The 11,190-nt window shown below is 40.5% G+C and overlaps 1 protein-coding gene across 11 annotated transcripts in view; it reads left to right on the top strand.

The window, feature by feature from the left end:
• Window positions 1-11,190, top strand: part of Pum1 (pumilio RNA binding family member 1) — a 117,358-nt gene that overhangs the window by 10,055 nt on the left and 96,113 nt on the right. The window lies entirely within an intron of this gene.

The raw sequence follows: 11,190 nt of genomic DNA, 5'->3' as shown, positions 1-11,190 counted from the left end.
GGCCCGTTCTTTTAATTTTTTAACTCAGGTAAAAACAGCTGTTTAATTTTGCCCTCAGGTAGACAAGTGGGTCTTCCAGTTTAGCTGTCCCAGAAATGACAGGCTAAAGGTAGACACCTTGTGAAAGGAGTTGCAGAGTACAGGGGAGGGCTGTGCAGGGGTGTGCGATCTAAGCCAACTTGGACTAGACTGAGACCTTGTTTTTGTTTTTGTTTTTAAAGGCAGCTGAGGTGGCCAACTCCTGTTATCCCAGCACTGAGCAGGAGGAACACTAGAACAAAGAGACATGACTAGGTAGGGACCCTGCTCTTTTCAGCCACTGTTACAGGTGAGGGTGAGAGGATGTGTGATCTCAGGTAGGTTGAAGTAAGAGTTTTTGAGAGCCAGACAGGTTCTAGGCACTGAGTTCTGTAGTTCCTTATAGTTCTGTGAGGTAGCTTATTTCTAGGGACAAGAGACTGAAGCTTAGCCATGAGGCAGTTTCTAATGCTAGTATTACAAGAATGTACCACCACCATGTCCAGCAGTGTAAGTGTGGGTGCAGTTTGTAAGCTCTTGGTAGACTTCTGCCTTCCCAGGAAGATATGCTAGACCTCAGAGAACTGTTGGAACAAAGTAGCACATTCTTAGGCCAATGGATTGCTTTACTGGGACGGTACATAAGCTTGACAGTAGATAAATACAAACGATGTTGACTGTTGTCTCATCCAAATGTGACTGAAGACTTGTTTTGTGTTTGGTGTATGTTCTCTTTTTATGAGGCGTGGTAATGTCTAAGTAGTAATTTTTGGGAAGTTATTTATCTCTGTAGAGATAGGGTCACAATATGAAGTGACCAGTGCCTGCTACTGTACTACTGTTTATTCATTTTTTGGGGGGCTGTTTACTATTCTTTTTTTTTTTTTTTGGTTTTCCGAGACAGGGTTTCTCTGGTTTTGGAGCCTGTCCTGGAACTAGCTCTGTAGACCAGGCTGGTCTCGAACTCACAGAGATCCGCCTGCCTCTGCCTCCCAAGTGCTGGGATTAAAGGCGTGCGCCACCACTGCCCGGCATACTTTTCTTTTTCTTTCTCCTTTTCTTTCTTTGGTTTTTCAAGACAAGGTTTCTCTGTGTAACAGCTCTGGCTGTCCTGGAATTCACTCTGTAGACCACTCTGTTTTGTGTGATAATTTTGTTTTGTTCTGCCAAATAAAGCTTACCTGGGAATCAGCTAGCCACTACTTAACCACAGAAGTGGGGGCAGTGGCAATTCAGGAAGTGGAGACAGGAAGTGAGGGCCGCTACCAGTTCTCTGATCTTCCAGGTTTTTACCCTGGGGGTTTCTCTGCTTATCTCTAGCTGTCCTGGAACTCTCTTTGTTGTCAGGCTGGCCTTGAACTCACAGAGGTCCACCAGTCTGCCTCCTGGAGCGCTGGGATTAAGGTGTGTTTTAAAATGATTTTTTTTTTTTGGCGTAACTGATCAATTTGCTTTTCATTTTATTATCATTCATTTTTTTTTTTTTTTTTTTCGAGACAGGGTTTCTCTGTGGTTTTGGAGCCTGTCCTGGCACTAGCTTTTGTAGACCAGGCTGGTCTCGAACTCACAGAGATCCGCCTGCCTCTGCCTCCCGAGTGCTGGGATTAAAGGCGTGAGCCACCATCGCCCGGCTTATCATTCATTTGTTTTGAAGACAGTCTATTCTCACTCTGCAGCCCTAGCTGGCCTGAACAGGCTGTGTAAATCAGGCTGACTTTGAATTTACAAACATTTGCCTGTTTCCTGAGTGTTGCGATTAAAGGTGTGCACTAAAGCCCAGTTATGGGACAAAATAAAATCAAATTGGCAATTTGCTTTTCATCAGAGTGGCTGTGGTGGAATTTACTATGCTAAGGGACTTTAGATTCATGTTCCTCCCTTTTGTGAAAACTTTACATTTTAACCTTTTTTTAAAGTTTGTGTTTTGCCTCCATGTAAGTGAATCACACGCATGAAGTACCCACAGTGCCCACAGAGGCCAGAAGAGGGCATCAGATCTCCTGGTACTAGAGTTAACACAGGATTATTAGCGGCCATGTGGGTTCTGGGAACCAAACTGGGGTCCTTTTTTAAGAGTAGCAGGTGTTTTTAACTGATGAGCCATCTTTCCAGTCTATATTTATTTATTTTAAGTGATTTTATTTTTGAGATGAAAGTCTTGCTATTTTGCCCAGGGTAGCCACAAGCTCAAGATTTTTTTGCCTTCTCAAGTAGGTGGTGCATATTATATATACAACACTAGTATAACACTTGGTTTTTCCACTTTATAATACTGAATTCTTTAACAACAGGAATACACACACACACACACACACACACACACGAAATAGAGGAAACATTTTATGGTCCATGGGTTATTCACATAAACTTAAGTAGCTTTGTCCTGGCCATAGTGCCATGGAGCATACTTCATGCAGTTTTTCCTGTGGTTTTGGTACTAGAATCTGTTGTAGTTCTCACTGATCTGGAACTAGTTTTGTAGGCCATGCTGGCTTCAAACTTCAGAGATCCTATAGTATTCCCCCTATAAATAAAGTGGGCATGGTGGATCTAGTCTCTAATCCCAGCCTTCAGTAGGTTAAGGCAGAAGAATACTGAGTTGGAGGGTAGCCTGGGCTTCATGATGAATCTTTGTGTTAACCCATGTCCCCCCATATGAACCATAAAAGGTTATAATTTTCTGCATAACTTGGTTTAATAAGTAAAATTTCTATATTTGATTTATTTTGAATCTTCAAAACTCTCGTTTTTGGACTCAGTGGAAGTCTCTGGAGGAGAATGAGGAAAAGTGAACTTGGTAGTGGGTTGTAAAATAAATTATTAAGGACAGACAGACACTACTTTTAGACATCAGTAGCAACTATATTGCACACATTATAGTATCCAAAACAAGCCATTAAGATGACAAATTTGAGAATGCTAGAAAAGAGCTATCTTTTTCATATAAATAAGTTATATTTTAATAGTCATTTTGAAGATTCAGGATTATTTTTTCTGACTAGCATTGAAAATTTCATCTTGTAAAACTAAAGGTTAAATCTTTGACATGTGATTGTTGTACTCTTATTGTGAAATCTATTTTCTCTGTAAAATGCTGGGAGATAAAGTAGGTGATGAAATAGGGGAAACATTTTAAGATCCATGGTTGAACTATGGCCTTTATATTGGGTTATCCACACAGACCTAAGTAGCTCTGTCCTGGCCATAGTGCCATGGAGCATATTTTGTGGGGTTTTTTCCTGTGGTCCTTGGTTCTAGAATGTTGGTCCTTGTAAATTGGCATGATAAGGAATGATCATAAATGGGCAGGCAGAACTCTGGATGGAATGGCTTCAGTGGCCCTCTACTGCTCTTTTCTTTGTTTGGTGTGGGCATCTGATGATGTACAAAGATGCTTGTTTCCTCTCCAGTGCTGCAAAGTAAAGTAACTCTGACACCTTGTAATTAGAGTTGACTTTTGGTGTAGATTGCTTAGGTTCTTCAGCATTTGGACCAGTAGCATTTGAATGAATAATCTATCTTTCATATTTTGTATCCTCTTATCGCTACACTCTCACCCTTTGTATTCTAAACTTCCAAGATTTAACATTAGGTATTTGGTTACAAGGATGATCAGTCATTTTGAGTATATACTCTGAAGAATTATATGGGTCTAGTGGTCCTGGTGTGTGCACTCATGTCCCGTCAAATATTGTCCTAATGCTGTAACTTGATATGTATGCTTTTTGGGCAACACCTTTTTTCAAAAAGCTTTTGGTAAGATATTAGAGGAAATTATAATAGATAGTCATGAGATGTCACAGTGGAGAATAAAATGACATAATCCAGAATTTATTTTGTGTTCAGGGACAGTCTGTGCTATATAGGAGATCCTGTCTCAAAATTAAAAACAAATAAGCCAAAAATGCACGGAAGTAATGTATACCACAATTACAGTTTGGTGAAGAAAAGAGAATGGAATGAATGGTTTTCTTTTTCTTTTTTTGAGACAGGGTTTCTCTCTGTACACTTGGCTGTCCAAGAACTAACTCTGTAGACCAAGCTGGTCTAGAATTTACAGAGCCGACCTGCCTCTGGAGTGCTGGGATTAAAGGCGTGGTCTACCACTGCCCAAAGAAAACTAGCCTGGAGGCAAAATGTGAGTTTTGAGACCAACCTGGTCTACAGAGTGAATTCTAGGACAGTCAGGGCTACACATAGGAAACCCTGTCTCGGAAAACCAAAACCAAACCAAAACAAAAAACAACGAAAACCTCCTCCGTTTTGCTGTGTTTCCATTTAGCTTCTTCTGGACACATAGAGTTGTGATATAAACTCAGTGAGTCCTGGTACTTTATTCTCTGCTGGGAATTGTGCAAATGGTGTACAGATTGCAATAGGTTATATGAGTTTATTTACTTCTTGGAGATAATGAGAATGAAGCCTAGGACTTAGCTTATGTTAGGCAAGTGTACTGCTTGCTGCCTGGCTACATTTCCAGCCTTGAAGAACTTTTAGAATTAATAAGTTTTCAAGAAAGTGATTTTAATGTATAAAAACAAGGAACCTAAAAGACTACCTCTTTGATACAGTTTTTGCTCAATTAAAGTGTTAATTCAGTGCTTGTTGGCTGTTTATATGGTTGCCTTGCCATCATCACAGTCATTATTCTCATTAGCTGTAGATGTAGTACCCTAACACTCCCCATCTCTGTCTAATCTAGTCTGTGGATGGCCTGTTCAGAACTTTTTTCAGTTGGATAGTCTCTGGTTGTTTGTGACTACCTTCCCTCCTGTAGCTTAGGCCAGTGTTTGAAGCGCTCATCCAGGGTCTGAAGGTGGAGTCCCACAGTGGTGCTGCTTTCTGAGTAACTCATGTTTGCAGGGGAGTCACTAGTGCTGTCTATATTACTGTTTCTTTTTCTTTTTTTTTTTTCAGTTTAATTTTTATTTTTTCTTTTATTAAATTTTAAGATTTATTTTAATCCTAACTGCAACTATTTCTTTTTAAAGATATGTTTAGTTTATGAGTGTGAGTGCTTGCCTTTGTATATCTATGTCTGGTGTCCACAGAGGCTCTGAGAGGATGTTCGGTTTTCTGGAACTGGAGTTGACAGGTGTTTGTGAGCTGCCAGGTCGGTTCTGGGAGCTGAACCTGGCTCCTGTGGTGCTCTTACCTGCTGAGCCATCTATTCAGCTTCTATTATGTTTAAAAAATACCAAGCTTGCTGATACAATTTTTTTTAACTCATTAAAGAGTTTATTAATTCAAATCTGTGTTTTCCCAGTTGTAGATTAGGTAGATAACTATTATCCAGAGTCAGAAGTCTTGGAAAATGTAAAACAATGAATCTGCTTATGTCTTTCCTCTGAAGAAATTTGGTTTCATGAAGGGAAGTACAAAATGGTTTCAAACGGGAATGTCTGTCACTCTGTACTGAGCTATTGGTTCATTTCCTAGAAAATGGGTTTATAGCTGGGCGGGTGGTGCGGTCCTTTAATCCCAGAAGGTGGGAGGCAGAGTCAGGTGGATTTCTAAATTCTAGGCCAGCCTGGTCTACATAGCTAGTTAGTTCCAGGACAGGCTGTTACACAAGGAAACCCTGTCTCAAAAACAACCAATTAACAAACCTACCAGCTCTACTTCTCCCCCAATTTTATCTTTTTGTGTTTATGTTCCTTGAAATGAATCCTCTGTCCCTCCAACCAGAAACTTATCAATTATAAAAATTAATCCTTAACTTAGGCTTGTCCCATTAGCTCTTTTTTAAAAAAAAACATTTATTTATTATGTCTACAATAGTCTGTCTACATGTATGCCTTCAGGCCAGAAGAGGGCACCAGACCTCATTACAGATGGTTGTGAGCCACCATGTGGTTGCTGGGAATTGAACTCAAGACCTTTGGAAGAGCAGGCAATGCTCTTAACCACTGAGCCATCTCTCCAGCCCCGTCCCATTAGCTCTTATAACTTAAATCCACCCATTACATTCTGTCGCATGGCCTTTGCCTCATCTCTCCATAGTGTTCATGTTGCTTCCTCTGCTTCTGACTGTTGACTCTGCCTTTTTCCCCCAGAGTCCTCTCTGTCCCTGGAAGTCCTGCCTAATCTCTTCTGCCTAACTGTTGGGCCATTCAGCTCTTAATTAAACTAATTACAGTGACATATCTTCACAATGTACAAACATCCACAGTAGTTTTCCTGTATGAGTGGATTTGTCATGCCATGGTTTGTAAGTGGAAGCCAGAGGATAATCTCTGATGTTTTCATCTTCTCTCTATTTGAGATACAGTCTCTTGTTTGTGCTGAAGTACCAGGCTAACTGGCTCTTGAACTTCTTTGGAATACTGTCTGCCTCCCCTCTTGCTCCGAGAGTACTGGGATTAGAACCCTATACCAGCTTTTTTTTTTTGGTTTTTCAAGACAGGGTTTCTCTGTGGCTTTGGAGCCTATCCTGGAACTAGCTCTGTAGACCAGGCTGGTCTTGAACTCACAGAGATCCGCCTGCCTCTGCCTCCCAAGTGCTGGGATTAAAGGCGTGCGCCACCACCGCCCGGCACCCTGTACCAGCTTTACCTGGGTTCTTGGAATCAAACTCAGGTCCTCATCTCCTCAGCTCTGTTTTCAACTTTCAAATATCAGGGGTGTGGGTGTTGGCGGGGTGGGGTGGGGGAAGCTTCGTCTGCCATGTTGAGTGAAAGTGAATGGCTAATACATTTCCAGTAGAGGTGTTTTGTTTGTTTTCAAGACAGTGTTTCTCTGTATAGTCTGCTTATCCTGGAATCCAGTAGAGTTTTTTTAATATTTATTGATTTATTATGTATACAATATTTTGTCTGTGTGTCTGCTGGCCAGAAGAGGGCACCAGATCCCATTACAGATGGTTGTGAGCTACCATGTGGTTGCTGGGAATTGAACTCAGGACCTTTGGAAGAGCGGGCAATGCTCTTAACCTCTGAGCTATCTCTCCAGCCCCTCCAGTAGAGTTTTAATATTGGGACAGACTTTGGAAAATTGTTTTACTTTTTTTTCCAATGAGGCAATTTTTGTTTTAGTAAAAAGAGGGGCGGGAGAGATAACTTAGCCTTTAGGAACATGTACTGCTCTTGCAGAGGACTGAAGCTAGGTTGTTCACACAACCGTTGTAGTTTTTTCTTTTTTTTAAAAGATTTATTTATTATGTACAGTGTTCAGCTTCCATGTATGCCTGCAGGCCAGAAGAGGGCACCAGATCTCATTACAGATGGTTGTGAGCCACCATGTGGTTGCTGGTAATTGAATTCAGGACCTCTGGAAGAGCAGTCAGTGAGTGCTCTTAACCTCTGAGCCATCTCTCTAGGCCTAGTTTTTTCTTCTTAAGCCTCCTTCCTTTTTCACCAAGCCACCTTCTATTTTATTTTTTTTATTAATTTTTTTCATGCTAGCAAAGAGAGTAACATGTTTTCTTACATTTTCACAAACTATATATCACTATACTTTGTTCTTTGCTCCATTATCCTTTCCCTGTCTCTAGAACTTCCTTAATCTTTCTTTCATAATCTTCTATACAAATGTATACATAAAAATTTATCCTAGTGCTGGTGGCGATTTACACCTTAATCCCAGGGCGACAGACACAGACATATCTCTGAGGCCAACCTGGGCTACAGAGTGAGTTTCAGGACAGACAGGTTGTACAGAGAAATCCTGTCTCAAAAAACAGACAAACAAGGGGCTGGAGAGGTGGTACAGTGGTTAAGAGCATTGACTGCTCTTCCATAGGACCCAGGTTCAATTCCCAGCACTCACATGGCAGTTAACAACTGTCTGTAACTCTAAAATCTGGCAACCTCACACAGACATTCATGCAGGGGGAACACCAATGTATATAAAATAAAATAAAATAAAACCAGATGAAACAACACAAAACAAAAACCAAAGCCAAACTGGGGCAAATGGGGGTGTTAAATACAGATGTTAAATGTGAGGGAAAGCAGGTGACATATATTCTGTGCTTTGTTTTTCTGTTTTTGTGAAAATGTTAATCTTATTCTTTCAGATGTTAAGTTATATATATGTACATATTCCTTTCTCTCCTCCCTACTGGCTAGGCTAACCTCTAACTAGACTTGTAACCAAGCATGGCCTTAAACTGATCTCTGCTTCTTTCTTTTAAGTACTGAGATCACAGCTATACAGAGTCACACCCAGCTTGGGCCATATATTCCTATCCATTCATCTGTGTTTTACTTCTGGGCTTTCTGTGTCTTGAGCATTGTGAATAGTGCAACAAAAGCATGGATGTGTGAGGGTCTCCCTGCTATGTTGCCTTAGAGTCTGTTAATGTTACTTGCTTTCTGTTGCTGTGGTAGCAGCTCACCATGACCAAGGTAACTTAATAGAAGTAAGGGTTTCTTTGGGCTTATGGTTCCAGAGGGGTAAGAATTTATTGTCATTATGGCATGCAGGCATGGCAGCCTAAGTAGAAAGCTGAAAGAACACATCTTGAGCCCCAACCAGAGTAGGGGAGTTTTAGGCTTGAAACCTCAAAGACAGCCCCCCCCACCACCAATGACATTCTTCTTCCAGCAAGGCACCTCCTAGACTTCCCCAAACAGTGCTACCAACTGGGGGCTAAGTGCTCAAATACACAAGTCCACATCATCTTCAAGCTTCTGTTAAAAGTGCCTTCATTTGTGGTAGCCATTGCTAGTTCCCTCTTTCTTCCTTAGTTGAATGCTCGTGTGCCTGTGTGGTGCTTAGTTAAAACATTTATTAACAGTCTTATAGTTGAGTATTTCCTGTGTTTCCTTTGGGTGTTACCATGCTGTTGTAAACAAGTGATGGACCATCAAATCATAATCTCCAGTGATGAGATGTCATTAATGTATGTTTTCAAAGCCTCCCTCCCTGGTGATTCTTATGGGTGCATCATTAGTTAAGGACCACTGGAGCTTCCTCAAAGATGTCTTTTAAAGCTTCTTCTTCCCAGCACCTGGCAAGTAGTATGTAAGTGCTGAATGAAGACATTATGTCATCAGGGTACCCTGAGGAAGATGCATTGAATGAGGTGTTTGGTTTTTTTGATTAATTAAGATGTCATTTTGAATTGATAAACTTGTAAGGTGTAACTGAGTGTTGGGTCTTGAATACTGAGATGGTTTGGGTTTGAATAAACAGTAATCATGCATTGAAAGGCTACACTGAAGAATCTTAAAAAGGTGTGGCTCTGGATGTTGTGATTGTGCCTTAAAAAACTCAAGGCTTGTGAGGTGGTTTGGCCTTAAAGGTGCTGGTTGCCAAGCTTGTAATTCTAGTTCTAGAGGATATTCTTTTCTGGTTTTCAAGGGAGCTGGGGATGCATATGGTGGCCAGACATATGTGCAGGCAGAATGCCTATAGATACATAAAAAAAAAACATGAAAAAGTGAGCTCTTTTTTCTTCTGCTTTAAAATTTTTCTTTTGTTTTTTGTTCTTAATTTAATTATTATGTATACAGTAATCTGTCTATATGTATGCCTGCATGCCAGAGGAGGGCACCAGATCTCATTGCAGATTGTTGTGAGCCACCCTGTGGGTTGCTGGGAATTGAACTCAGGACCTCTGAGCCATCTCTCTAGCTCCTGTTTTTGCTTTTGGGATAAATTTCATTCATTATGTAACTCTGGATGGCCTTGAACTCATTACAAAGATCAGACTGGCCTTGAACTCACACACCTACCTGTATTTGCCTTCAATACTGTTAGGCATGCACCGTCATGCTTGGCTACAGTTTTTACTTTTTAAAAGGGCTTATTTTTTGTGTTTGCATATATGTGCTGGTGCTCTCTGATGCCAGAGAGTACACTGGATCCTTTGCTGAATTATAGGTGGTCTTCTGGACGAAAACAAGGCTCTTAGTCACTGAGCTGTCTCTTCGTTGGTTTTTGCTAGTAACTTTTGTTTTTACATCTCAGAAAAGCTTTCCTATTCTGTTACATATTTGTATACTAAATATGTCTTTGTGGATGTATTTATATTTATTTTCTTCCATAGAAAGGTGCTTTCAGAAGTATCTTTTAAACCTTTAGGGTACGATAACATTTTCCTAGGCAAGCAGATTCTTTCCACAGTATCTTGATAGTTCATCTCCTTTTGCTTCTTGAATTAACAGAAGAGAGCCTGAGTATGTGTCCACAAATGGACTGGGTAGCTATTCTTCATGGATGGCTGGAGTGTGCTTCTGTTGCACACTCTGCCTTCAGTTCTCTATTTCTTTCATCTAGTGTAGTTTTCTTGGATCTGGATTATTTTAATCTTTTTGCTTTTGTTGTATAAAATTAATTGGGGTAGGATGCTGAGTTAAGACTCAAGTTCTGGAGCTGGTCTGCCTGTATAACTGAGCAAGGTTTTTTTTTTTTTTTTTGTTTGTTTGAATAGGTATGACCCCCATAGACTCATGTATTTGAGTGCTTGGCCCATAGGCAGTGACATTCTTAGGAGGTATGACCTTGTTGAAGAGTAAGTATGGCCTTGTTGAAAGAAGTGTGTCACTGGAGTTGGGGTTTGAGGTCTTATGTATGCTCAAGTTATGTCCAGTTTGTCACACAGTTCACCCCCTTGTTGCCTACTGATCAGGACGTAGAACTCTGAGCTGTGTGCTGAGATGCTGTGCCATGATGACAATGAACTAAATGAACTTCTGAAGTGTAAGCCAGCCCCAACTAAATATTTCCTTTATAAGAGTTGCCATGGAAAAAAAAGAAAAAGAGTTGCCATGGACATGGTCTCTTATCACAGCAATAGATACCTGAACTAAGACAGGGTTTAACCTTTTTTTTTTGTCTGGTTTTTGCTTTGTTTAAAAAAAAGTGCAGGGAGACAACTTCATTCACAATTATCTGTTTGAGAACTAAGAAACAGTGTTAAGGATATATAGTAAACCCTAGCTGTTAAAATATCTGTCTATCATGATGGCACTGAAGATTGATCTGTCTCTGCTTCAAATAGTGCTCTCTGTAGAAACTGCCCATGGACTTTCCATACCACATTTTAAAAAATAAATTTATTTGGCTGGAGAGATGGCTCAGTGGATTAAGAGCTTTTTGCCTGCTCTTCCAAGGTCCTGAGTTCAATTCCCAGCAATGGCTCACAACCATCTGTAATGAGATTTGATGCCCTCTTCTGGCCTGCAGGGATACATGCAGGCAGAACACTGAATACGTAATAAATAA

The sequence above is a fragment of the Microtus ochrogaster genome, chromosome 10, assembly GCF_000317375.1.
Source record: "Microtus ochrogaster isolate Prairie Vole_2 chromosome 10, MicOch1.0, whole genome shotgun sequence".
Lineage (NCBI taxonomy): Eukaryota > Metazoa > Chordata > Mammalia > Rodentia > Cricetidae > Microtus > Microtus ochrogaster.
Note: the sequence above shows the minus strand (reverse complement) of the source record. Positions and strands in the feature narration are given on the sequence as shown.